This window comes from Mesoplodon densirostris, chromosome 7, assembly GCF_025265405.1.
Source record: "Mesoplodon densirostris isolate mMesDen1 chromosome 7, mMesDen1 primary haplotype, whole genome shotgun sequence".
In the NCBI taxonomy this organism is placed as follows: domain Eukaryota; kingdom Metazoa; phylum Chordata; class Mammalia; order Artiodactyla; family Ziphiidae; genus Mesoplodon; species Mesoplodon densirostris.
The window spans coordinates 397,376-419,712 of NC_082667.1; the positions used below are offsets into that span (position 1 = coordinate 397,376).

Sequence of the window (22,337 nt, forward strand, 5' to 3'; positions counted from 1 at the left end):
ATTCCTTTACAATGATGTGTTATTTTCTGCTTTATAACAAAGTGAGTCAGTTATACATAAGCATATGTTCCCATATTTCTTCCCTCTTGCATCTCCCTCCCTCCCACCCTCCCTATCCCACCCCTCTAGGTGGTCACAAAGCACTGAGCTGGTCTCCCTGTGCTATGCGGCTGAGGGAGGCTGCAATGTTAAAAGAATAAGATAAATTATACCCACAAACTCCCAATCTTTCCTGAAACGTTGCAGTCTGGAACCCTATTGTAGGAAGCAGAAGATTCCAGGAGACATTCTACAAATGAAGGACTCTAAACCCTGTGGTTGGATAAGGAATTCTGGAAGGAAGGTATCCTCACCCGAGGAGAGCAGGTTCCTATACTTGTCTAACATCACATACCTGGACAGTTCCCACTGATCTTGGTCCAGGCATTGCCTGTCCTCTTGAGAGAAAACTATGGCCATATCCTGGAATGTCAGCAGTCCCTGAAATTAAAAGTACACATACCGTGTGGCCACGGGAAGAGTTCATAATGTGACCCAAGAAGAAAAGAGCAAGTTAAGAGAACTGGTTTTAATTTAGAAGAGTGTCTTCAATTACCCACTAATGTATATATATATATATATATATATTTTTTTTTTTACAAAGTAAGTTTCTCTATCTTATTTCTAACTACAAGAAAAGAGTGTGGCATGTGATCCACAAAACCAGTATAGAGACTATACTTATCTGGAAAAGAAATGATAAAATGATGGTTTCAACACAGGCATATGCATTTTTGAGTGTTTTATTTATATCGAATTGGATAAAATGTGTGTATTTCTCAGACAGAAAAGACGTGTCGAGGTAGAAATGTACCTTTCAACTATTCATGGGTACACAAGTACACTGGGGAGATTGTAAAAGTTCAGATTGTGATTCAGTAGGTCCGGTGGGCCTGAGTTCTATTTTTTTAACAAGCTCACTTTTAACTAGTGATGCCACAGTCTCTGATTCATTAACGACAATTGTGAATAGCAGAGACATAATTAGAAAGGTAAAAATTCATATTTAATTTTGAGCTTAAAGTGTTTTATGGATTTTACACCTTTAATAGGATAGTAAGCACAGCAGCAACAATCATTTGTGAATATTTACTATAGACCGTGTATCTTTCTAACTTTGTAGTGTAGGACTCCAGGAAAAATGCCTGGGCTGCGGTCACAGTGGGCGGGGCCCTCAGGCCGGGCCGCCCCTCCAGGACCCCCGACGGGGCCCTGCGCTCCTGGCGGCTCCCTCCCCCGGCGCCTCCGTCCCTCCCAGAAGGCCTCGGGGCAGAGCGGTCCCACCCACTGCGCCCAGAACGGAGCCCGCGTTTCCGCAGAGCTGGAGCTCCCGGCTCGGGGTCTCTTCCCTCCGCCTTCACGGAACTGCCCCGGAGCCCGCGGCGAGGGCGGCCTCACTGACGCTGCCGGCTCTGGAGGGGCCCCGGAGGCCGAAGCCGCGACAGTCGTGCGGACGGCGGGCCGGGTAAGTGGGCGCCGACCCTCCGCCTGGTACGGTGCCCTGGCGGCAGGGCAAGACCAGCTTCTGAGGGGCAGGGGTTCGCTGCCACCCGCCGCTGCTGTGCAGAAAGGGCGGCCCCCAGCGTCTGGTCCCGGGAACTTCGGTCCCTCCTCTCGCCCCTGCCCTCGGCCTGGCTCGCGGGGCCTGGGGGGCGTGGGGAGGGGGTCGGCCTGAGTGTCCTGAGGGGAAACGGGGCAAGGGAGGCGCAGGGCCCGGCTGCAGCGTCAGCGCGCCTCCCCGCGACTGCGGGGAAGGCGGCTAAAAACTCCTCCCGAGGCTCGCAGGCCCCTTATTCAGCGGAGTCCCTCTGCCCTCCTTCCTCCCTGAGCTAAAGGACCGGGGGGAGGGGACAGGGCAGGGCTCTGGCGCAGGTAATGGGGACCATCAGCAGGTGATTGTTAACTAAGGAAAACCGGCTTTCCCAACGTGAGGAATGCAGCGCTTTTCTTTGTTTGAGGAGATGCCAGAGGCTGGGCTCCCTGAATTCCTTCCTTTCATATGCACCTCAGCGCTCTGGGGCCTGCATTCTGTATTTGCATATCCTGAGATCCTCAGGGCTCGCGGCTCACACTGGAGGGCTGCAAGGGCTGATGACTGTGATATCCTTTGTTTACTGAGATGGCAAGAAATATTCCATTTCTCACAGGCTTGAGGGGCACAGAGTGAAAAGGGTAGGAGAATCTCACTCGGCATGTACTTTGGTTTACATGTAGATAATATGTACACTTAACTGTGCTACTAGAGGTTCTCAAGTGCGATCAATTGTACTACTGCCCTCTATGGATTCATTTCATGAATATCATAAGATACATGCCTATAGAATTGACTTAATCCATTTAAATAGGATAATGGTTTTTAAAGGAAACATAATAGAAATATGACAACAAATCCCTTACCACTAAAGGCTGGGTCTGGAGCAACCTAAATAAATGTTCCATTGTTAAAATATTGAAAGATGTATTCAATAGAAATATCAACAAAAATGACAAATGATGAGGGCAGCAGAATGTTGAAATGTTCTATCTTTATCCTTAAAGTGGCAGAACATCATGTATTAGTAGGCGCTGAGGGCAGAAGATGCCTGATTTATACCTTTGTCATATTTGTACAGTTGTTTCAACAAGTAACTTAAAGACCAAATGGAAAAAAAGGAGGTTTGTGCCTGAGATCATGTTGATGTGAAACCAGGGATGGCCACCTTGTCCCAGGTGAGTTAAGTTTACCTGGCAGGTAGACCACAGAGCTCCTGAGAAGCAAGGGTTGGAATTTTTCTGCTGGGTGCCCCTTAGGTTCTGTGACTTGACTGATTGTGAGTCATGTTTCGGGAAAGACCTGATCACAGGAAAAGGGTGGGGAAGAGTGATTTGGGGAGCAGCTAACAACATGCATCACGGCTCATGGCTTGAATGAATTTTAAAGAAACAGGAAAACAAATGCTTCTTATGGAATCAGAGAATGTCCAGCCGGACAATCCCAGAAAATGAGGAACACCCATCCCATTTTCCAGATGAGAAAACAGAGGCCCAGCAAGGTGAAATCCCTTACCCAAGTTGCACCCGTCTCTCCTCCCCACTACATGGTTCATGAAAGCACGACTTTTCCTGTCGTGATCACTGCTGAACCCCAAAAAGGACCAGGCATCTAGCCGCTGCTCCAAAAATTTTGGTTGACTGTAGGAACAATGCTATTTTTTTCTTTCTCACTCTTATTCAGGATTGTGCCAAGAACTCCCCAGGCTGCAATGTAATTCGATAAATGTAAATATTAATTGAGTTTTGTTGTGATGAGGACTTAGGCTTTGGAGGTAACAGACTTGGTTCAGATCTTGGTTCTGCCACTCAATAGCTGTTTGGCTTTGGGAACATTACTAAACCTCTCTGAGCTTATTTCCTCCTTTGTAAAGTGGGGATAAATGTATCTGAGCCAGCAGAGCACCTGCATGAGAGATGTGCACTAAATATTGGTCTTTCTCACTCTCCCACGCCATCTCTGTGCTTCCCAGAGAAGATGTATAGAAGGATATAGTACTTTTTAAAATTAATTAATTAATTAATTAATTTTTGGCTGTGTTGGGTCTTCGTTGCTGTGCGCGGGCTTTCTCCAGTTGCGGCGAGCGGGGGCTACTCTTTGTTGTGGTGCGCGGGCTTCTCATTGCAGTGGCTTCTCTTGCTGCGCTTGTTGTGGAACACCGGCTCTAGGCCCACGGGCTTCAGTAGTTGTGGCCTGCAGGTTCACTAGTTGTGGCGCATGGGCATAACTGCTCCGCAGCATGTGAGATCTTCCCTGACCAGAGCTCGAACTCATGTCCCCTGCGTTGGCAGGCATATTCTTAACCACTGCGCCACCAGGGAAGTCCAATATAGTACTTTATAAAGAGGGGTTTTAGTTGATTTCAGATAGTGTACATGTTTCTTGTAGAAAAGATTTTTCCACTATAGAAACATTAACATGCAATACCACTACAAATGCAGTATTCTATGGGTTAGATATTATCAGTAAATTTTATAAGTAATTGGGCAAAGGCCAAAGCACTAGGTACTGGGGAGTAAGAAGTCTCAAGTCTGGGGTGCCCCCCAACCCCAATTTCAAGAGCAGGGTGTGTTTTTCAAATCCATATTTCATCTGGTCTTTGTTTCTCATCCATCCTCTGTGTCTGCCTTTCACAAAAGGCTCAGATCCTCCACTTTCACACCCTCCTGGCTGGCTGTGCTCCAGCTCCCGTCCTGGAACCTCTGCACGCATGGGTGTGTCTGCTCTCCCTGGGCCTCACCAGCTTTGCCAGGGAGCTGCTGTATCGTGCACTCCTAGCTGTACCCCAGAGTGCCTAGACCCTTCTGGTACATGAAGTACACCCTCATCACCATGAGTGCACGCCCATCCCCTTACCTTATATCCTGCCTCTAAGCCAGGCTTGGGGGTGACTAGTGTGCATTCAGCTATGTGAGGTGCTGGGATCAAAGTGAAGTTCCCAACTTTTGAAGTTGCAGGCTTGAGGGGCACACAGTGATGTAAAGTCGGGTCACCTGACCTAAAGCGGGGGCTGATTGCTTTAAAGCCAGGGCAGCTGGCTTAAACCCTGCGTCCCTCCGCTGCAGGACGAGACCAACTTTGGCGCTGCTCGGGTTTGCTCCAAGCCAGCACTGCTGTGCAGGAAGAGCTTCCAGTAGCGCCTTAGTGCGGGGGGACTTGGTCCGTTGTCTTGCCGCTGCCCTCAGAGCGGGACCACCTGCTCTTCTGGAGGAGAATCAGGGAGGGGGAAGTGCAGAGTCCCGGCTGGAGTTGCGGCACCCCTTGTCTGATGGCAGGGAAGGGGGGACGGGGCTGTGTGGTGTCCTGGGGCTGGACTCACCAGGTCGACTCAGCCTCTCAGCCTCCTAACCTCACCCCACACACCCCACAAGAGTCTCCGATAATATGTAATTGTGCCTTAGGTTCTCGGTCTTCAAACTCATGCCCAGGCTCCCAGGTCCCTTGATTTAGCCAATTCCTCTGTGCTCTTTCTTCTATTAGATACAGTCCCAGAGGGAGGGGCTGGGGGATGGGACTGGAGGGACCCCGGCAGCACTGGCCTAGGCTGACTAAAGAGATCCAGGGCCTGCGCTCTCACACATGTGCGAGGACCCTTAAGGCGCAATCGAGGGGGCCAGTTAGAGGCAGTCCTTGTTGCCTCAAGTGAGTATGGATCACCGTCGGGTGGGGAGCATGCTGACCCCTGAGAAGTACTGTTAGAAGGATGTGTTCCTCCCTCGGCTTCAAGGACATGGGTGGGCTTCAGGGCTCCATTTCCCCTCCAGACCTCCAGGGCTGACTGCACCCCAGCGGCCTTGCAGACCTGGCTTCCTGTCCCAGAACTTGCCAGGCTCCAGGAAGAATCCAGACTGCAGAGATGGTGCTTGAGCGCTCCAGCTCAAGAAGTGCTGTCCCTGGGGACCCAACAGTGGAGGGAGGAAGGGTGAAGGGAGTAGGGGGGTGGGGTTGGGAGGGGTGGCTGCCCTGGGAGACGTTGAGAGAGAAATATCGCCCCCCACACCCCCTGCCCCCTGCAACTGACTGACCCACTGATGCCATAGGATCTCGGGCCCTTTTAGTCAGGGATGCCTCGGTTTCTTTACTCCTGCGTTCAGAACTATGCAAAACCAACTCTTCATCCTCTTGCTGCCTGGCCAGGACTTGTAAAGCACTGTTCTTTTGGAGCACTCGTTCCCTAAACTGCAGTTTGGAGCTGTCCCAGCTATTTAAAGGTGTTCTCCTTAAACTGAGACTAAATCCTACTCTTTTGGAAAAACGCCCTGCACTTCCGAGGAGATCATGTTTTCTGCCCATTCCTTCCTTCTACGTCCCTCTTAAGAAGCCCTGTGCTCAAAGGGCTTGGTGACTTATTTTTTGCTTGATGTCAAAAAGAAACGTTCCCGGGCCTCCCTGGTGGCGCAGTGGTTGAGAGTCCGCCTGCCGATGCAGGGGATATGGGTTCGTGCCCCGGTCTGGGAGGATCCCATATGCCGCGGAGCGGCTGGGCCCGTGAGCCATGGCCGCTGAGCCTGCGCATCCGGAGCCTGTGCTCCGCGACGGGAGAGGCCACAACAGTGAGAGGCCCGCATACGGCAAAAAAAAAAAAAAAAGAAACCTTCCCCATGCACCGCAAAATCTTTCCCGGAGCATAGGTGTTTCAAAACCATGACCGTGTTTTGCAGTCAGTATACACTGGGTAGACTGCCTAGCAGTCCCTCCAAGAGCCAGAGGTGAGCGTAATCAACTTATCTGATTGGATGCCCTTCAAGTTTAGGAAGGTCCCATTCTTATGCCCCAGCAGATAAGACAGGGCCCTGGATGGCTGTGGCTGTGATTAGATAACTTCTGATGATTTTATTTCCCTTACTGAGCTGCTGCTTCTAGGTTAAATTCATTTTATTACCTGTCCTTTTTTTTTTTTTTTGCGGTACGCGGGCCGCTCACTGTTGTGGTTTCTCCCGTCGTGGAGCACAGGCTCTGGACGCACAGGCTCAGCGGCCATGGCTCATGGGCCTAGCCGCTCCACGGCATGTGGGATCCTCCCGTACTGGGGCATGAACCTGTGTCCCCTGCATTGCAGGCGGACTCTCAACCACTGCGCCACCAGAGAAACCCTACCTGTACATTTTTAAAGAAAGACTGAAAAAGTCACTGTAATAGGCCAGGAGTCTGAGCTCAGGGTTAATCAAAGGTACTCACAGGGAGGAAGGTGGATAAACATAGGTGCGTAAAATAGGAGGGTTGGCAAGTACAGCCAAGACAACCGGGCTCACTGTGCGCACTAATAAAGGCCAGAATCTCCTCATTTATCTCTGGTGGGAAGTTCTGATGGTTTCTCAGGATCAAACTCAAATCATATTCAAACTAGGGGGCTTCCCAGAAGGCGCTGAAGCACCGGCAGAGCCCACCTGTGCTCCCACCTTGGCACTCCAGGATCAGAGTTGGGTTTGGAGATGGGGTTGCTGTAACCCCAAGGAGGTGAGCAGAGAGGAGGAGTTGATTACCGGTCTCCTCTGACTCTCTGGCCCAAATTGCCTGGCTTCACGGTGGGGGTGTAGAGTTTTGCTTTGAGCAACTTATGGGGCACTTCCAGACTGGTGGGGTTGCCCAGTGGCCCGACAGTCTGACAGGCTGGCTGCCGTGTGACCGCCCTTTGTTTCTTCAGAATCTGTTCATCAGGAGGTGCATGGTTGCGGAAGCCCATTCACCGCCCCCCCCCCCCGAGGGTGATGGCACTTTCCCTGGCTGTACCCTATGATCACCAGGTACTTGAAATGAATGCAAGGTTTTTGACTTCAAGGAAGAGCTCACATAACCCCTTCTGCCTCATAATGTGTGGGATTTACTATAATGGAAGGACATTATAAAGAACAGGTAGAAAACTCACCTGTTGGTCTCCATGTAGGAGTTTATTTTGCATGAATCTCTCCTACATGAGTAGATAGCAGAGGTTTATTTTTGTTCCCGTGTGTGTAGTTGTGGCAGAGGACATAGGTATGGTGGTTTGAAGCCCTCAAAGAAATATTCTCAGAATTCTCAAGACTTCTCTTGATTGGAACCGAAAGAGACCTGGGAAAGGAGGAAAAGCAAAGGAGGAGGGAGAACGAATGGCTGTTTCTCAGTAAATTCACCTTCCTGGTTGATTTTTCTGTCTTCTCATTTCTTTAACTTCTATGTATGTCTAATGGAATGATGTAGAAAGGCTGATTTTTATGCTTTAAAAGATTTTACATCACAAAGAATCTAGAAGTGGCTAACAGAACTTATTCACATCAATGTTACATAGAGACTTTGATATTAAATTTGTATACTAAAATGGGTTAATCCAAATTTTCTCTTTCTTTTTGAGTGAATATTTGTAACATATTTTTGTAGATAATAATTTATCCTAGATATACAAAATTGTGAGAATGGGTACCATTTTTCACCACTTAAATGATTTCTTTTAAATGAATAGATCGTACACTTTAAAGGCCAATGTTGTCTTACATGTTGTTTTTTAATTCCTTGATTTCCAAAACTTGTGTTTATTTAATTGATTTCTATCTAATAATCTGTCTCTCCTTTATTGTATCTTACTTTATATTTTATTGATCTATAGTTAATTTACATTATTATATTAGTTTCAGAGGTACAACATAGTGACTCATAAATGTTTAGGTTCTTCTCCATTTATACTTATTATAAAAGAGTGGCTCTATTCCCCATGGTGTACAGAACGTCACTGTAGATTATTGATTTTATACATAGTGGATTCTTCCTCAGAATCTCCTACCACTATTTTGCTCCTCCACCCTGTCTCTCCCTTCTGGTAACCACTAGTCTGTTCTTTAATCTGTGAGTCTGTTTCATTGTTGTTGTATTCAGTGTTTTAGATGCCACGTGTAAGTGATAACCTACCAGGCTTGTTTTCTCTGCGGCTTATTTTACTAAGCATAATACCCTCCAAGTCCATCCATGTTCTTGCAAATAGCAAAATTTCATTTTTTGCTGAAGTCATCATAAATATCATTTTTTATCCCCTAACCTATTGTTGAACACTTAGTTTGACTCTATATCTTGGCTATGGCAAATAACGCTGTTATGAACATTGGTGTGCAGTTATTTTTTTTTTTAAATAGTGTTTTTGTTTTCTTCTGATATACCCAAGAGGGAAATTGCTGGATATTATGGTAGTTCTATTTTTAGTTTTTTGTGGAACCTCCATTCTTCTTTCCACAGTAGCTGCACTACTTCACATTCACATCAAGAGTTTACAAGAGTTTCCCTTTCTCCACATCCTCACTAACCTTTGTTATTTGTGACCTTTTTGATGACAGCCATTCTGACAAGACTGAGGTGATATATCTCATAGTTTTGATTTGCATTTTATTGCCGATTAGCTATGTTTAGCATCTTTGTGCATTCTGGCTGTCTATCTGTATTTTTTCCTTGGAAAAATGTCTATTTAGGTCTTCTCATTTTTTAAAAAAATATTTTGGGTGTTGTTCTGATATTGAGTTGTATGTGCTGTTTCTGTAGTTTAGATATGAACCCTTGCTTGGTCATCTTTTTGGTGTTAACCTCTTATCATGTGCAAATATTGTCTCTCCTTCAGCAGGTTGTCTTTTCATTTTGTCTTTGGTTTCCTTTGCTGTGCAAAATCTTTTAAGTTTAATGAAGTCCCATTTGTTTATTTTTGCTTTTGTTTCATTTGCCTTAGTAGACTGAACGCAAAACTGTTGCTATCATTTATGTTGAAGAATGTTCTGTATTTTCCTCTCGGGGTTTTATGGTCCTACATTTAGGTCTTTATTCAGTTTTGCGTTAATTTTATATACGGTGTGCTAAAATGCTCTAATTTTATTATTTTCCATGTAGCTGACCAGTTTTCCTAGTACCACTTATTGAAGAGACAGTTCTTTCTCCATATTGCCTGCTTTGTCATAAATCAATTAAATATACGCGTGTGGGCTTATTTCTGGGATCTCTATTCTATTCCTGTGATCTTTGTGTCTGTTTTTGCTCCGGTCCGATGCTCTTTGATTACTGTCGCTTTGCAGTATAATCTGAAGTAAAGGTGCCTGATGCCTCCAGCTCTGTTCTTTCTCAAGATTGTTTGGCTATTTGGGGTCTTTGTGTTTCTATACAAATTTTAAAATTACTTTTTCAAGTTCTATGAAAATGCTTTGGTATTCTGATAGGGATTGCATTAAATCTGTAGATTGTCTTTGGCAGTATGGTTATTTTAACAGTATTAATTCTTCCAGTCCATGCACCTGCTATATTTTCTCATCTTTTTCTGTTGCCTTCAACTTCTTTCACCAATGGCTGATAGATTTCTGAGTACATGTCTTTTACCTGCTTAGGTGTGTTTGTTCTTAGGTATCTTATTATTTTTAGTGTGATTGCCTATGGTATTGTTTTCTTAATTTTTTTCTTTCTGACAGCTTTGAGTTTTGTTTTTGTCTTCTTTTTCTAATTCCTTCAGGTGTAATGTTAGGTTGTTTATTTGATATTTTTCTTGTTTCCTAAGAATAAGCTTGTATCACTATAACTTCCCCCTGTGAACTGCGTTGGCTGTGTCCCATAGATTTTGGATCACTGTGTGTTCATTTTTCATTTCTCTTTGGTATTTTTAGAATCCCTCTTTAATTTCTTCACTGTTCCTTTCTTCCCCTTTTATTCATCTGTGATGTGAGGACTATCTTTAATATTATGTTTGGATTTCTTTCAGTTGTGTGTGTGTGTGTGTGTGTGTGTGTGATTATTTAAGTTGCTGAGCTCTTAATTTTACATGGACACTAACAACCCTGCATTGTTACCCTGCTCCCCCACAGTTACTGAATTTGACCTTATATTTTACATCTACTTGTTTTGTGTGTCCCTTAAGTTCTTATTGTGAATATAGATGATTTTATTACTGTTTTCTTTCATCCTTCCTATTAGCTGTGTACATGGTTGATTTACTGCCTTTGTTGAATATTTGCCGTATCCAATGAGGTTTTTCCGTTAGTAAGTTTCCTTTTCTAATTTTTATGTTTCAGTCATGGCCTTTTCTTTTTCACTGAGAAAAGCCCCTTTAAGATTTCTCATAAAGCTGGTTTGGCGATGCTGTGCTCTTTTAGTTTTGGTTCTCTGTAAAACTTTAGATCTCACCATCAAATCTGAAGGAGAGCCTTGCTGGGTAGAGTACTTTTGGTTATAGGCTTTTCCCTTTCTTGACTTTAAATATACTATGCCACTCCCTTCTGGCATGCAGAGGTTATCCTGAAAAGTCAGCTGATAAGTTAATGCAAGTTCGCACGTTTGTAACTTGTTGCTTTTCCTTTGCTCCTTTTAATAGTGTCTTTTTATCTTTATTTTTTTGCCATTTTAATTACAATGAGTCTTGGTGTGGTCCTCTTTGGGTTGATCCTGTTTTGGCCTTACTGTGTTTACTGGACTTGGATGTCTGTTTTCTTTCCCAGGTTATGGAAGTTTTCAGCTCTTATGTTTTCAGGTATGCTCTACACTGCTTTCTCTTTCCTTTTTGCTTCTGGGACCAGTATAATGCAAATATTAGTACACTTGATGTTTCACATGTCTGTTCAACTTCATTTCATTTTAATCTATTGTTTTACAGTTCATCTTCAGTGATTGCCAGTACTCTGTCCTTCAGTTTTCTGATTCATTCCTATGTGTCATTTAGTCTACAGTAGTTTCCTTTTAGTGTATTTTTCATTTCAGTTATTGTATTCCTCATCTCTGTTTTGTTGTTCTTTAGTGCTCTAACTCTTTTTAAAATAATTCTACCTTCTTGCTCTGGTCGTCCATTCTTCTCCTGAGTTCTTTGATCATCTTTGTAGTCATTACCTTGAACTACTTTTTGAGGAGATTGGCTACCTCCACTTCACGTAGATCTTCTCCTGAGTTCTTTGATCATCTTTGTAGTCATTACCTTGAACTACTTTTTGAGGAGGTTGGCTACCTCCACTTCACTTAGATCCTCTCCTGAGTTCTTTGATCATCTCTGTAGTCATTACCTTGAACTACTTGTTGAGGAGATTGGCTACCTCCACTTCACGTAGATCTTCTCCTGAGTTCTTTGATCATCTTTATAGTCATTACCTTGAAGTATTTTTTGAGGAGATTGGCTACCTCCACTTCACGTAGATCCTCTTCTGAGTTCTTTGGTCATCTTTGTAGTCATTACCTTGAACTACTTTTTGAGGAGATTGGCTGCCTCCACTTCACGTAGATCCTCTTCTGAGTTCTTTGATCATCTTTGTAGTCATTACCTTGAACTACTTTTTGAGGAGATTGGCTACCTCCACTTCACGTAGATCTTCTCCTGAGTTCTTTGATCATCTCTGTAGTCATTACCTTGAACTACTTTTTGAGGAGGTTGGCTACCTCCACTTCACGTAGATCCTCTTCTGAGTTCTTTGGTCATCTTTGTAGTCATTACCTTGAACTACTTTTTGAGGAGGTTGGCTACCTCCACTTCACGTAGATCCTCTTCTGAGTTCTTTGATCATCTCTGTAGTCATTACCTTGAACTACTTTTTGAGGAGATTGGCTACCTCCACTTCACGTAGATCCTCTTCTGAGTTCTTTGATCATCTTTGTAGTCATTACCTTGAACTACTTTTTGAGGAGATTGGCTACCTCCACTTCACGTAGATCCTCTTCTGAGTTCTTTGGTCATCTTTGTAGTCATTACCTTGAACTACTTTTTGAGGAGGTTGGCTACCTCCACTTCACGTAGATCCTCTTCTGAGTTCTTTGGTCATCTCTGTAGTCATTACCTTGAACTACTTTTTGAGGAGATTGGCTGCCTCCACTTCACGTAGATCCTCTTCTGAGTTCTTTGATCATCTTTGTAGTCATTACCTTGAACTACTTTTTGAGGAGATTGGCTACCTCCACTTCACGTAGATCCTCTTCTGAGTTCTTTGGTCATCTTTGTAGTCATTACCTTGAACTACTTTTTGAGGAGGTTGGCTACCTCCACTTCACGTAGATCCTCTTCTGAGTTCTTTGATCATCTCTGTAGTCATTACCTTGAACTACTTTTTGAGGAGATTGGCTGCCTCCACTTCACGTAGATCCTCTTCTGAGTTCTTTGATCATCTTTGTAGTCATTACCTTGAACTACTTGTTGAGGAGGTTTGCTACCTCCACTTCACGTAGATCCTCTTCTGAGTTCTTTGGTCATCTCTGTAGTCATTACCTTGAACTACTTTTTGAGGAGGTTGGCTACCTCCACTTCACGTAGATCCTCTTCTGAGTTCTTTGATCATCTCTGTAGTCATTACCTTGAACTACTTTTTGAGGAGATTGGCTACCACCACTTCACGTAGATCTTCTCCTGAGTTCTTTGATCATCTCTGTAGTCATTACCTTGAACTACTTTTTGAGGAGGTTGGCTACCTCCACTTCACGTAGATCCTCTTCTGAGTTCTTTGATCATCTTTATAATCATTACCTTGAACTACTTTTTGAGGAGAGTGGCTACCTCCACTTCACGTAGATCCTCTTCTGAGTTCTTTGGTCATCTCTGTAGTCATTACCTTGAACTACTTTTTGAGGAGATTGGCTACCTCCACTTCACGTAGATCCTCTCCTGAGTTCTTTGGTCATCTCTGTAGTCATTACCTTGAACTACTTTTTGAGGAGGTTGGCTACCTCCACTTCACGTAGATCTTCTCCTGAGTTCTTTGATCATCTTTATAGTCATTACCTTGAACTACTTTTTGAGGAGATTGGCTACCTCCACTTCACGTAGATCTTCTCCTGAGTTCTTTGGTCATCTTTGTAGTCATTACCTTGAACTACTTTTTGAGGAGGTTGGCTACCTCCACTTCACTTAGATCCTCTCCTGAGTTCTTTGATCATCTTTATAGTCATTACCTTGAACTACTTTTTGAGGAGATTGGCTACCTCCACTTCACGTAGATCCTCTCCTGAGTTCTTTGGTCATCTTTCTAGTCATTACCTTGAAGTACTTGTTGAGGAGGTTGGCTACCTCCACCTCACTTAGATCCTCTTCTGAGTTCTTTGATCATCTTTATAGTCATTACCTTGAACTACTTTTTGAGGAGATTGGCTACCTCCACTTCACGTAGATCCTCTTCTGAGTTCTTTGGTCATCTTTGTAGTCATTACCTTGAACTACTTTTTGAGGAGATTGGCTACCTCCACTTCACGTAGATCCTCTTCTGAGTTCTTTGGTCATCTCTGTAGTCATTACCTTGAACTACTTTTTGAGGAGATTGGCTACCTCCACTTCACGTAGATCCTCTTCTGAGTTCTTTGATCATCTTTGTAGTCATTACTTTGAACTACTTTTTGAGGAGATTGGCTACCTCCACTTCACGTAGATCCTCTTCTGAGTTCTTTGGTCATCTCTGTAGTCATTACCTTGAACTACTTTTTGAGGAGATTGGCTACTTCCACTTCACGTAGATCCTCTTCTGAGTTCTTTGATCATCTTTGTAGTCATTACCTTGAACTACTTGTTGAGGAGGTTGGCTACCTCCACTTCACGTAGATCCTCTTCTGAGTTCTTTGATCATCTTTCTAGTCATTACCTTGAACTACTTTTTGAGGAGGTTGGCTACCTCCCCTTCACGTAGATCCTCTTCTGAGTTCTTTGGTCATCTTTGTAGTCATTACCTTGAACTACTTGTTGAGGAGGTTGACTACCTCCCCTTCACGTAGATCCTCTTCTGAGTTCTTTGATCATCTTTCTAGTCATTACCTTGAACTACTTGTTGAGGAGGTTGACTACCTCCCCTTCACGTAGATCCTCTTCTGAGTTCTTTGATCATCTCTGTAGTCATTACCTTGAACTACTTTTTGAGGAGGTTGGCTACCTCCACTTCACGTAGATCTTCTCCTGAGTTCTTTGATCATCTCTGTAGTCATTACCTTGAACTACTTTTTGAGGAGGTTGGCTACCTCCACTTCACGTAGATCCTCTTCTGAGTTCTTTGATCATCTTTGTAGTCATTACCTTGAACTACTTTTTGAGGAGGTTGGCTACCTCCACTTCACTTAGATCTTCTCCTGAGTTCTTTGATCATCTTTGTAGTCATTACCTTGAACTACTTTTTGAGGAGGTTGGCTACCTCCACTTCACGTAGATCCTCTTCTGAGTTCTTTGGTCATCTCTGTAGTCATTACCTTGAACTACTTTTTGAGGAGATTGGCTACCTCCACTTCACGTAGATCCTCTTCTGAGTTCTTTGATCATCTTTGTAGTCATTACCTTGAACTACTTGTTGAGGAGGTTGGCTACCTCCACTTCACGTAGATCCTCTTCTGAGTTCTTTGATCATCTTTCTAGTCATTACCTTGAACTACTTTTTGAGGAGGTTGGCTACCTCCCCTTCACGTAGATCCTCTTCTGAGTTCTTTGGTCATCTTTGTAGTCATTACCTTGAACTACTTGTTGAGGAGGTTGACTACCTCCCCTTCACGTAGATCCTCTTCTGAGTTCTTTGATCATCTTTCTAGTCATTACCTTGAACTACTTGTTGAGGAGGTTGACTACCTCCCCTTCACGTAGATCCTCTTCTGAGTTCTTTGATCATCTCTGTAGTCATTACCTTGAACTACTTTTTGAGGAGGTTGGCTACCTCCACTTCACGTAGATCTTCTCCTGAGTTCTTTGATCATCTCTGTAGTCATTACCTTGAACTACTTTTTGAGGAGGTTGGCTACCTCCACTTCACGTAGATCTTCTCCTGAGTTCTTTGATCATCTTTGTAGTCATTACCTTGAACTACTTTTTGAGGAGGTTGGCTACCTCCACTTCACTTAGATCTTCTCCTGAGTTCTTTGATCATCTTTGTAGTCATTACCTTGAACTACTTCTTGAGGAGGTTGGCTACCTCCACTTCACGTAGATCCTCTTCTGAGTTCTTTGGTCATCTTTGTAGTCATTACCTTGAACTACTTGTTGAGGAGGTTGGCTACCTCCCCTTCACGTAGATCCTCTTCTGAGTTCTTTGGTCATCTTTGTAGTCATTACCTTGAACTACTTGTTGAGGAGGTTGGCTACCTCCACTTCACGTAGATCCTCTTCTGAGCTCTTACCTTGTTCCTTCATTTGGATCGTGTTTCAGTGTCACCTCATTTTTCTTAACTTGCTGTTTTTATTGCTGTGTATGTAGTAGGTTCGTTACATTTCCTGACCTTCTAGAAGTGGCCTTTTGTAGGAGGGGTCCTATGTGTCCCAGCAGCCCACTGTCCCCTGGTCACTAGAACTATATGTTCTAGGTGTACCCCCTATGTTGGCTACTTGGGCTCTTCTATTGTGGTGGGCTGACTGCTGTGGGTGGTCTGGTAGGCTTGGCTGCCCCCAGACGGCTTGTTTGACAGACTCTGCTTTGTATGGAGGCTGTCTGTGCTGCTTGGTGAGGCTAAATCATAAGGCAGTTGGCTGCACGACTCTGTGGGACACCAAATCTAGTGCTGGTTCACTTATGGGTAGAATTGCAGTCCAGGTGATATCAGGGCTAGTGCCCAGTCACTGGGGTGATGCTGGCTACTGGGAGGAAGACACAGGTCCTGAGTTCTGGCTGCAGGGCCCAGGAGTCTCAGAGTTGGTGTTGGATCACTGTTCCTGGCACAGCTATCTGCAGGGTCTGGGGTATCCCTAATCTTGTGCTGTCATTCTGATGGGCAGGGTCAAGACCCAAGTGAGTCCATGGCTGCTTCTGGCCTGCAAGTGAGTGTTCTGGTCACACAGGCTGCTGGGCTGTGGTATTCCTGGAGCTGGTGTGTGCCTGTTGGTGTATGAGGCTGATCCCACTGCTAGAGCAGATTTGCTGTTGGGTCGGTCCAAGCTCCATCCAGTCCCTGTGCAGTAATCACCTGCCGCCGGTGAGACTGATTCCAAGGCCAGAGCAGGCTCACTTGTCAGAGGGGCCAAGGACTCTGGGGCTGGTGCCTCTCCACTTAGGTGTGGAGGCTGGTCCTGGGGCTTTTGGTGGCTGGGCCCATGTCCAGCGGCAGCTGTGCATTGAGAGGGTCTGAAAGCAGCCTGTTTGCTGGTGGATGGGGCTATGCCCCTGCTCAGTCAGTTGCTTGGCCTGCAGCATCCTAGTACTTGTGTCTATAGTCTGGTGGAAATGGGTAGGGCTAGACCCTGAGGCTAAAAAGATAGAGGGAGGACTCAGAAATTATGCTTGCTGGTACCAGTGGCCACGAGGTAGAAGGAGCTCCCCCAAGTGGCTGCTGCCAGTGTCTGTGTCCCTGAGGCTGTGCTGTAGTTGCCTCTGGACTCTCTGGGAGACTCTCCAAGACCAGGAGGTAGGTGTGACCCAGGATCCGTTCAAATGACTGCTTCTGTTCTGATTCTCGGGTCATGTGGGATTTTGTGAGCATTTTTTTTTTTTTTTTTTGCAGTACGCGGGCCTCTCACTGCTGTGGCCTCTCCCATTGCGGAGCACAGGCTCCGGACGTGCAGGCTCAGCGGCCATGGCTCATGGGCCCAACTGCCCCGCGGCATGTGGGATCCTCCCGGAACGGGGCACGAACCCGTGTCCCCTGCATCAGCAGGTGGACTCTCAACCACTGAGCCACCAGGGAAGCCCTGTGAGCATCTTTTAAGTGTGCAATCTCTATTTCCCACAACCCTCTGGCTCTCTGGAAAATAAGCACCACTGGTCTTCAAAGCCAAACTTTCTAGGAACCCTTCTTTCCAGCACAGGGTCCCTGGGCTTGGGAGCCTGACGTTGGGTTCATACCCCTTGCCACCTGGGTGCACCTCAGAAATTGTAATTATTCTCCCATCTGTGGGCCACCCACCTGGGGGGATGGGTCTTGACTCTGTTGAGATTTTGCCCTTCCTTCCTGTCTTGCCGAGGTGCCTTCCTTATATCTTTAGCTCTAAAACATCTTTTATGATAGGTCTCGGCCTTTTTCATCAATTGCTGTTCTGTAAACAGTTGTGACTTTGGTGTGCCCATGACAGGCATCAAGCTCTGGGTCTTTGAATGCTACCATCTTAGAGAATCTCTCCACTTCATTCTTAAATCATATTATTTAATTTTTCTTAGTATCTTATTTGACTACCAACAGTTTAAAATTTATTATCACTCATGTTTACTTCTCCTGTTTTTAAAAAAATTGAATAGTGCATTCATTCATTTTGAAATGAAGGTAGTGACCTGTGAATTTCCATACCTCAAAAATCAAGGATAGAACAAAAGCATTTTCTACCGGTTTTACCCTCAAACTCTGCACCCCACACCAGACTGGGGATTAACCTCTTGCACCCATGCTCACCTTCTTTTTTTGGCCCGTTAACCACCGCTGCATCTGTATGTCTGTTGACAAAGTGAACTCTAGTCTTTCCAGTTTTTGTGTTTTGTTTTTTGGATTAGGGAACAGTCCTACTATGAATGTACATTTACTGGTCTGCTGAAGTTCATATTAAACCTGTCAAGCACATTACCAGAATTGGAATTGCTTGTATGTACACTTTGAGAAATTTTAGAGTTAATGGTAGAACAGAAGTAAATTGTATTTCAAATCTCACAATATTCTCACACCATGAAAACCCTTCCCTTTTTAATATATTTGTGTGTAGTTTATCTTTTTGCCCATACTGTATTTCCCAGAGATGGGTAAGTGTTACGTTTCTTGCTAGCACATTTATGGTATTGTTCAAAGTCAGGCGTTTAGTGATTTAACATGATCATATTTCCATGAACTTGCAAGTACAAGATCTTCTCTCACACTGTCTTTTACTCCCTGCTTTTTTATATTGCCCTCCTAATTCTCAGTCCTGGTCTTTCTTTATGTTCTTCATCAACCTGGATAGGTTATACTATTTTTTCCCTTATTGAAGACCAATAGAATAGAATAGAACACCCAGAAATAAACCCTGATATATGGCTAAATGGGTTTTGACAAGTTGCCAAGTCTTTTCAAAGTAGAAAGGATAGTATTTTCAACAAATGATGCTGAGAAGTCTTGTTGTCAACATGCAAAAGAAGGAAGATGGACCCTTACCTAACATCATATGCAAAAATTAATGAAAACATATCAAAAAACTAAATATAAGACCTAATAAAATAAAAAGTCTTAGAAGAAGACACAGGAGAAGAGCTTCATGACATTGTATTTGGCAGTGATTTCCTCAGTATGAAACGAAGGAACAACAAAGGTACAGCTAACAAAAAAATAAACAATTTGCAGTACATATTTAAAAAAATGTGTATCAAAGGAATGTAAACAGAATAAAATGGCAACCCACAAGATGGGAGAAAATATTTGAAAGCCATCTATCACAAGAGATTCTATTCAGAATATACAGAGAACTCCTACAACTCAACAAGAAGCAAACACCCTGATTCAAAAATGGATAAAAGACTTGAATAGATGGTTCTTCAAAAAGATGTACAAATGACTAAGCACTTGAATAGATGCTCCGTATCATTAAATTCATGTTTATATATTTGTGTGCATGCATACACACACAAGCACACACACACACACACACAAGCAGAAAACAAGTATTGGTGAGGATGTGAGGGAGTTGGAAGCTTTGTGCTCTGTTAGTGGGAATGTAGAATGATACAGCTGCTTTGCAAAAGGGTATGGCAATTTTTCAGATATTGAAAAATAGAATTACTACATGATCCAGGAAATTTTTACTATGAGGTATACCCAAAGGAATTGAAATCGGGTTCTTAAAGTAATATTTGTACTCCAGTGTATAGAGCAGTAATAATCACAGTAGCTAAAATATGAAAGCAACCTAAATGTTCATCCACTAGTTCCTGGATAAGCAAAGTGTGGTATAACCATATAATACAATATTATTCAGTGTTAAGAAGGAAAGCATCTAGGAATATGCTACAACATGGATGAATCCTGAGGAAATTTAGCTACCAAATATGCCATTTTTGTGACTTTTAGTGAGTCATAACAATGCAACTACTTATTTCAATTATATGGGGTACTTAGTGTAGTCAAAACCATTGAAATTGGGAGGGTAATGATGCTTTTCAGGTGGTTATGGAACAAAAAAGAAAGTTATGTTTAAAGGATATAGTGTTACAGTTTTAAAACGTAGAAAAGAATTAGAAAGATAAATGGCGATGTTGATCGCCCAATAATATGAATGTATTTAATATCACTGAACGGTGCACTTTATAATAATTAACATGTTATACTTTATGTTATTTGTTGTTACTAACATACAAAATTGGGAAAGAATGTAATATCAGGAAAGGGAGTGGCCCTGGGATACAGCAGAGAGTAATCAGAAGGGTGAGACACTGCATATGTTGAAGAAGAAGAGCTGAGAGTCTTCATTGGACAGAAGAGACTTTATAAAAAAGAAACAAAATTCCTCTGAGGGTGTATTAAATAGATATCTGTGGGTGTACTGCTATCTCCCATGGGTTATCTTTAAGAGTCTTTAATAAAGTCCATAAGGCTTGCTGAGGCTTTTTTAAAAACTGGATTCCCTAGGAGATAATTAGAAGGTGGTACTTAAGTCTATGTCTAAGTTGACAGATTTTGCAGGGAGGACGAACCTGAGCACAGTGGAGGTCCTGAGAGTGTAAGTACATGGAAATTGGAAAAAATAATAATAAAGGGAATTAGGAAAACTTTTGACTTCGAAGGTCATGTATTACTGAGTCAGACCTGAGGTTTCTAAGGAGTTATATACACAGTTGCTATTTGGATTGCTTGTTGATGAAGATCAGTGGAAAAACTAGAGTCGTTTCCAAGTGTAGGTAAGATATAATGAGAGGATGGAGGTGGGAAGTAGGGAGGCCCAGAGAAAAGTGGGAAGGTCATACTGGGCCAAGATGGTGGTAATATCCAGCAGAACGGATGGTAGGGCAGACTGTGGTTTCATCTTTTTTATTTTGGCTCCCCACCTCATCCTTAATAATTCTTTGGGAATATTTCATTGCTCTGTGATGCAGGTACAGAATTCGAGTCAGAAGACTACACCCTCAGCGTCCAGCTGTCTGAGTCCTCAATGTGCTTCAAATGATGGAGAACTATTGCTTCTTTATGAGAAGAGTTAGTACCTCATAGCTAAGCTTTAGCTGGAGCTTATGCAGGATTGATTCCAATTTATATATACTGTTGGCATGGAGGTTCCTCCTCCTCTTTTCTTGACCATTATGAAATGAATCTATATTTCTCAATATTTGTGTATATCAGATAAATACATTAAGTAAAGGAATCTTATATATTGCTCCCTGCATAGTTTGCTCTTTCTTGTTTCTCTTTTACCTTTACTAAATTAGCACAGTGAGAGACCGTGCAATGTTCTAATCAGGAGAGATTAGAACATCATATTTCTAGAGAGGTTGGTTGGACAGAGCAGGGGTCCCAGTGAGAATCAAAGCTTCTGTTTCTACTTGGAAGTGTACCTGTATAGAGTAGAGGGCTCCAGGAAATATCCTAGAATATTGCAATGTCCCTGCGGGAGATCATTAAGAGAGGCAGGATCTGGTCCCAGATCAGTGTACTATGACATGCTTGTCAGTCATCTGGTGTGAGATTCTCAGAGCCAATCCCGTATGGTAAAGCTGAGTGCAGAGTATGAAGAACCTGTGAAAGCCTTTGATTGAATGTTAAAGATGAAGCTCTGATTTTGGGGAGAATTTTCTTACCTGACTGAATGTCACCCTTCTGTGGGGATGAGATTCTGTGCTTTTCTTCTCTTGATGACCACTGACTGAAAGTCAATAGAGGATCATGTCTAGACAGCATTCTTTATTTAATTTCTTAAAGAAGAAAACATAGAAAACATTTTTATCCACTTTCAAATTGAGGATCAAGGGGAATGACATCAGTGAAAATATCAGAGTAGGGAGCTCTAGCTTGTGTCCATCACCAGAAACACTGACATACGTGGTAAAACCTGTCAGAATGATCTTATCAACACATGTAAGTTTTCTTTTCTTTTCACCCTGTAGATTTATCTTTCACTGAAACTTAACTTACTACAAGATGTGGAGAATAAACAGGGAAGTAGAAACTGCATTTCCTGATGAGAGAATCACTAAGTCACATTAGTTGTTCTGAGCTATGTCTTACTCACCGTGACTGTACTTAAAACAAACAAAGAAACAAAACGCTTTTTTTTGGTAAGTCAGTTCTGACATTTCCTCGTTAAAGACAAGGTAACAGATACAGATTTAGATCTACCAGAATTGAGCAAAATGTTGATTGTACCTGTGCTGCATATATGAGCATGACCTGCTACAAATCTTCATTACACTTATTGCCACAACTGACAAATTCAGTTTGGCCACTCCTGATATGTTGCATGTAAGGAATGCATAGGACACTAACCCCAGCTGGTCACAGGTAAACTCTGCCACGTGGATTACTGCATGTTTTCCTGCTGGAGGACCACACATTCTCGAGTATCATGACTGCAGAGTATGTGGGCTCTTCTTTTTTCTGGATAAAGGTTAGATAATCACCTAATTTTATGAGAAATATATAAATTGTATTTGCATATTCTTCAGGTTTTTATTTATCCATTCTCTTTCAAGTCCTAAGGGCAAATATTAAAGTGATTTCCAAGAGGGTGGTAAATAAGACAGCTACGTTTATGCTCCAAAATTAGCAATAAAGCATAATACAATTGTAAATGCATTAATGTGTGATTAATATGTAGATACTATGTAAATGCAATTTTAGTAATGCTTTGTGGAGAGCTTCAGAATCTAGGTATTTAAAAAAAAAAGAAGAAGGAGTTTTTGAAACTCTCAGGGAATTATATAGAAGTTTTTGTGTCTAAAATTATCAATCTGGAATAATGCATTTTCTC

At 43.2% G+C, this 22,337-nt stretch overlaps 1 long non-coding RNA gene across 8 annotated transcripts in view; it reads left to right on the forward strand.

Annotated features, from left to right (window-relative positions):
* Window positions 1–1,313: 1,313 nt before the first annotated feature.
* The window catches only part of LOC132494376 (uncharacterized), a 76,341-nt gene continuing 55,317 nt past the window's right edge, over window positions 1,314–22,337 (forward strand). For 7 of the 8 annotated variants that reach the window (XR_009533059.1, XR_009533052.1, XR_009533055.1 and 4 more), the window contains exon 1: window positions 1,314–1,504. This is a non-coding gene — a long non-coding RNA (uncharacterized LOC132494376). Of the gene's footprint in view, window positions 1,505–2,651; window positions 2,749–22,337 lie in introns of all 8 variants that reach the window. The other variant, XR_009533053.1, reaches the window with a different exon arrangement.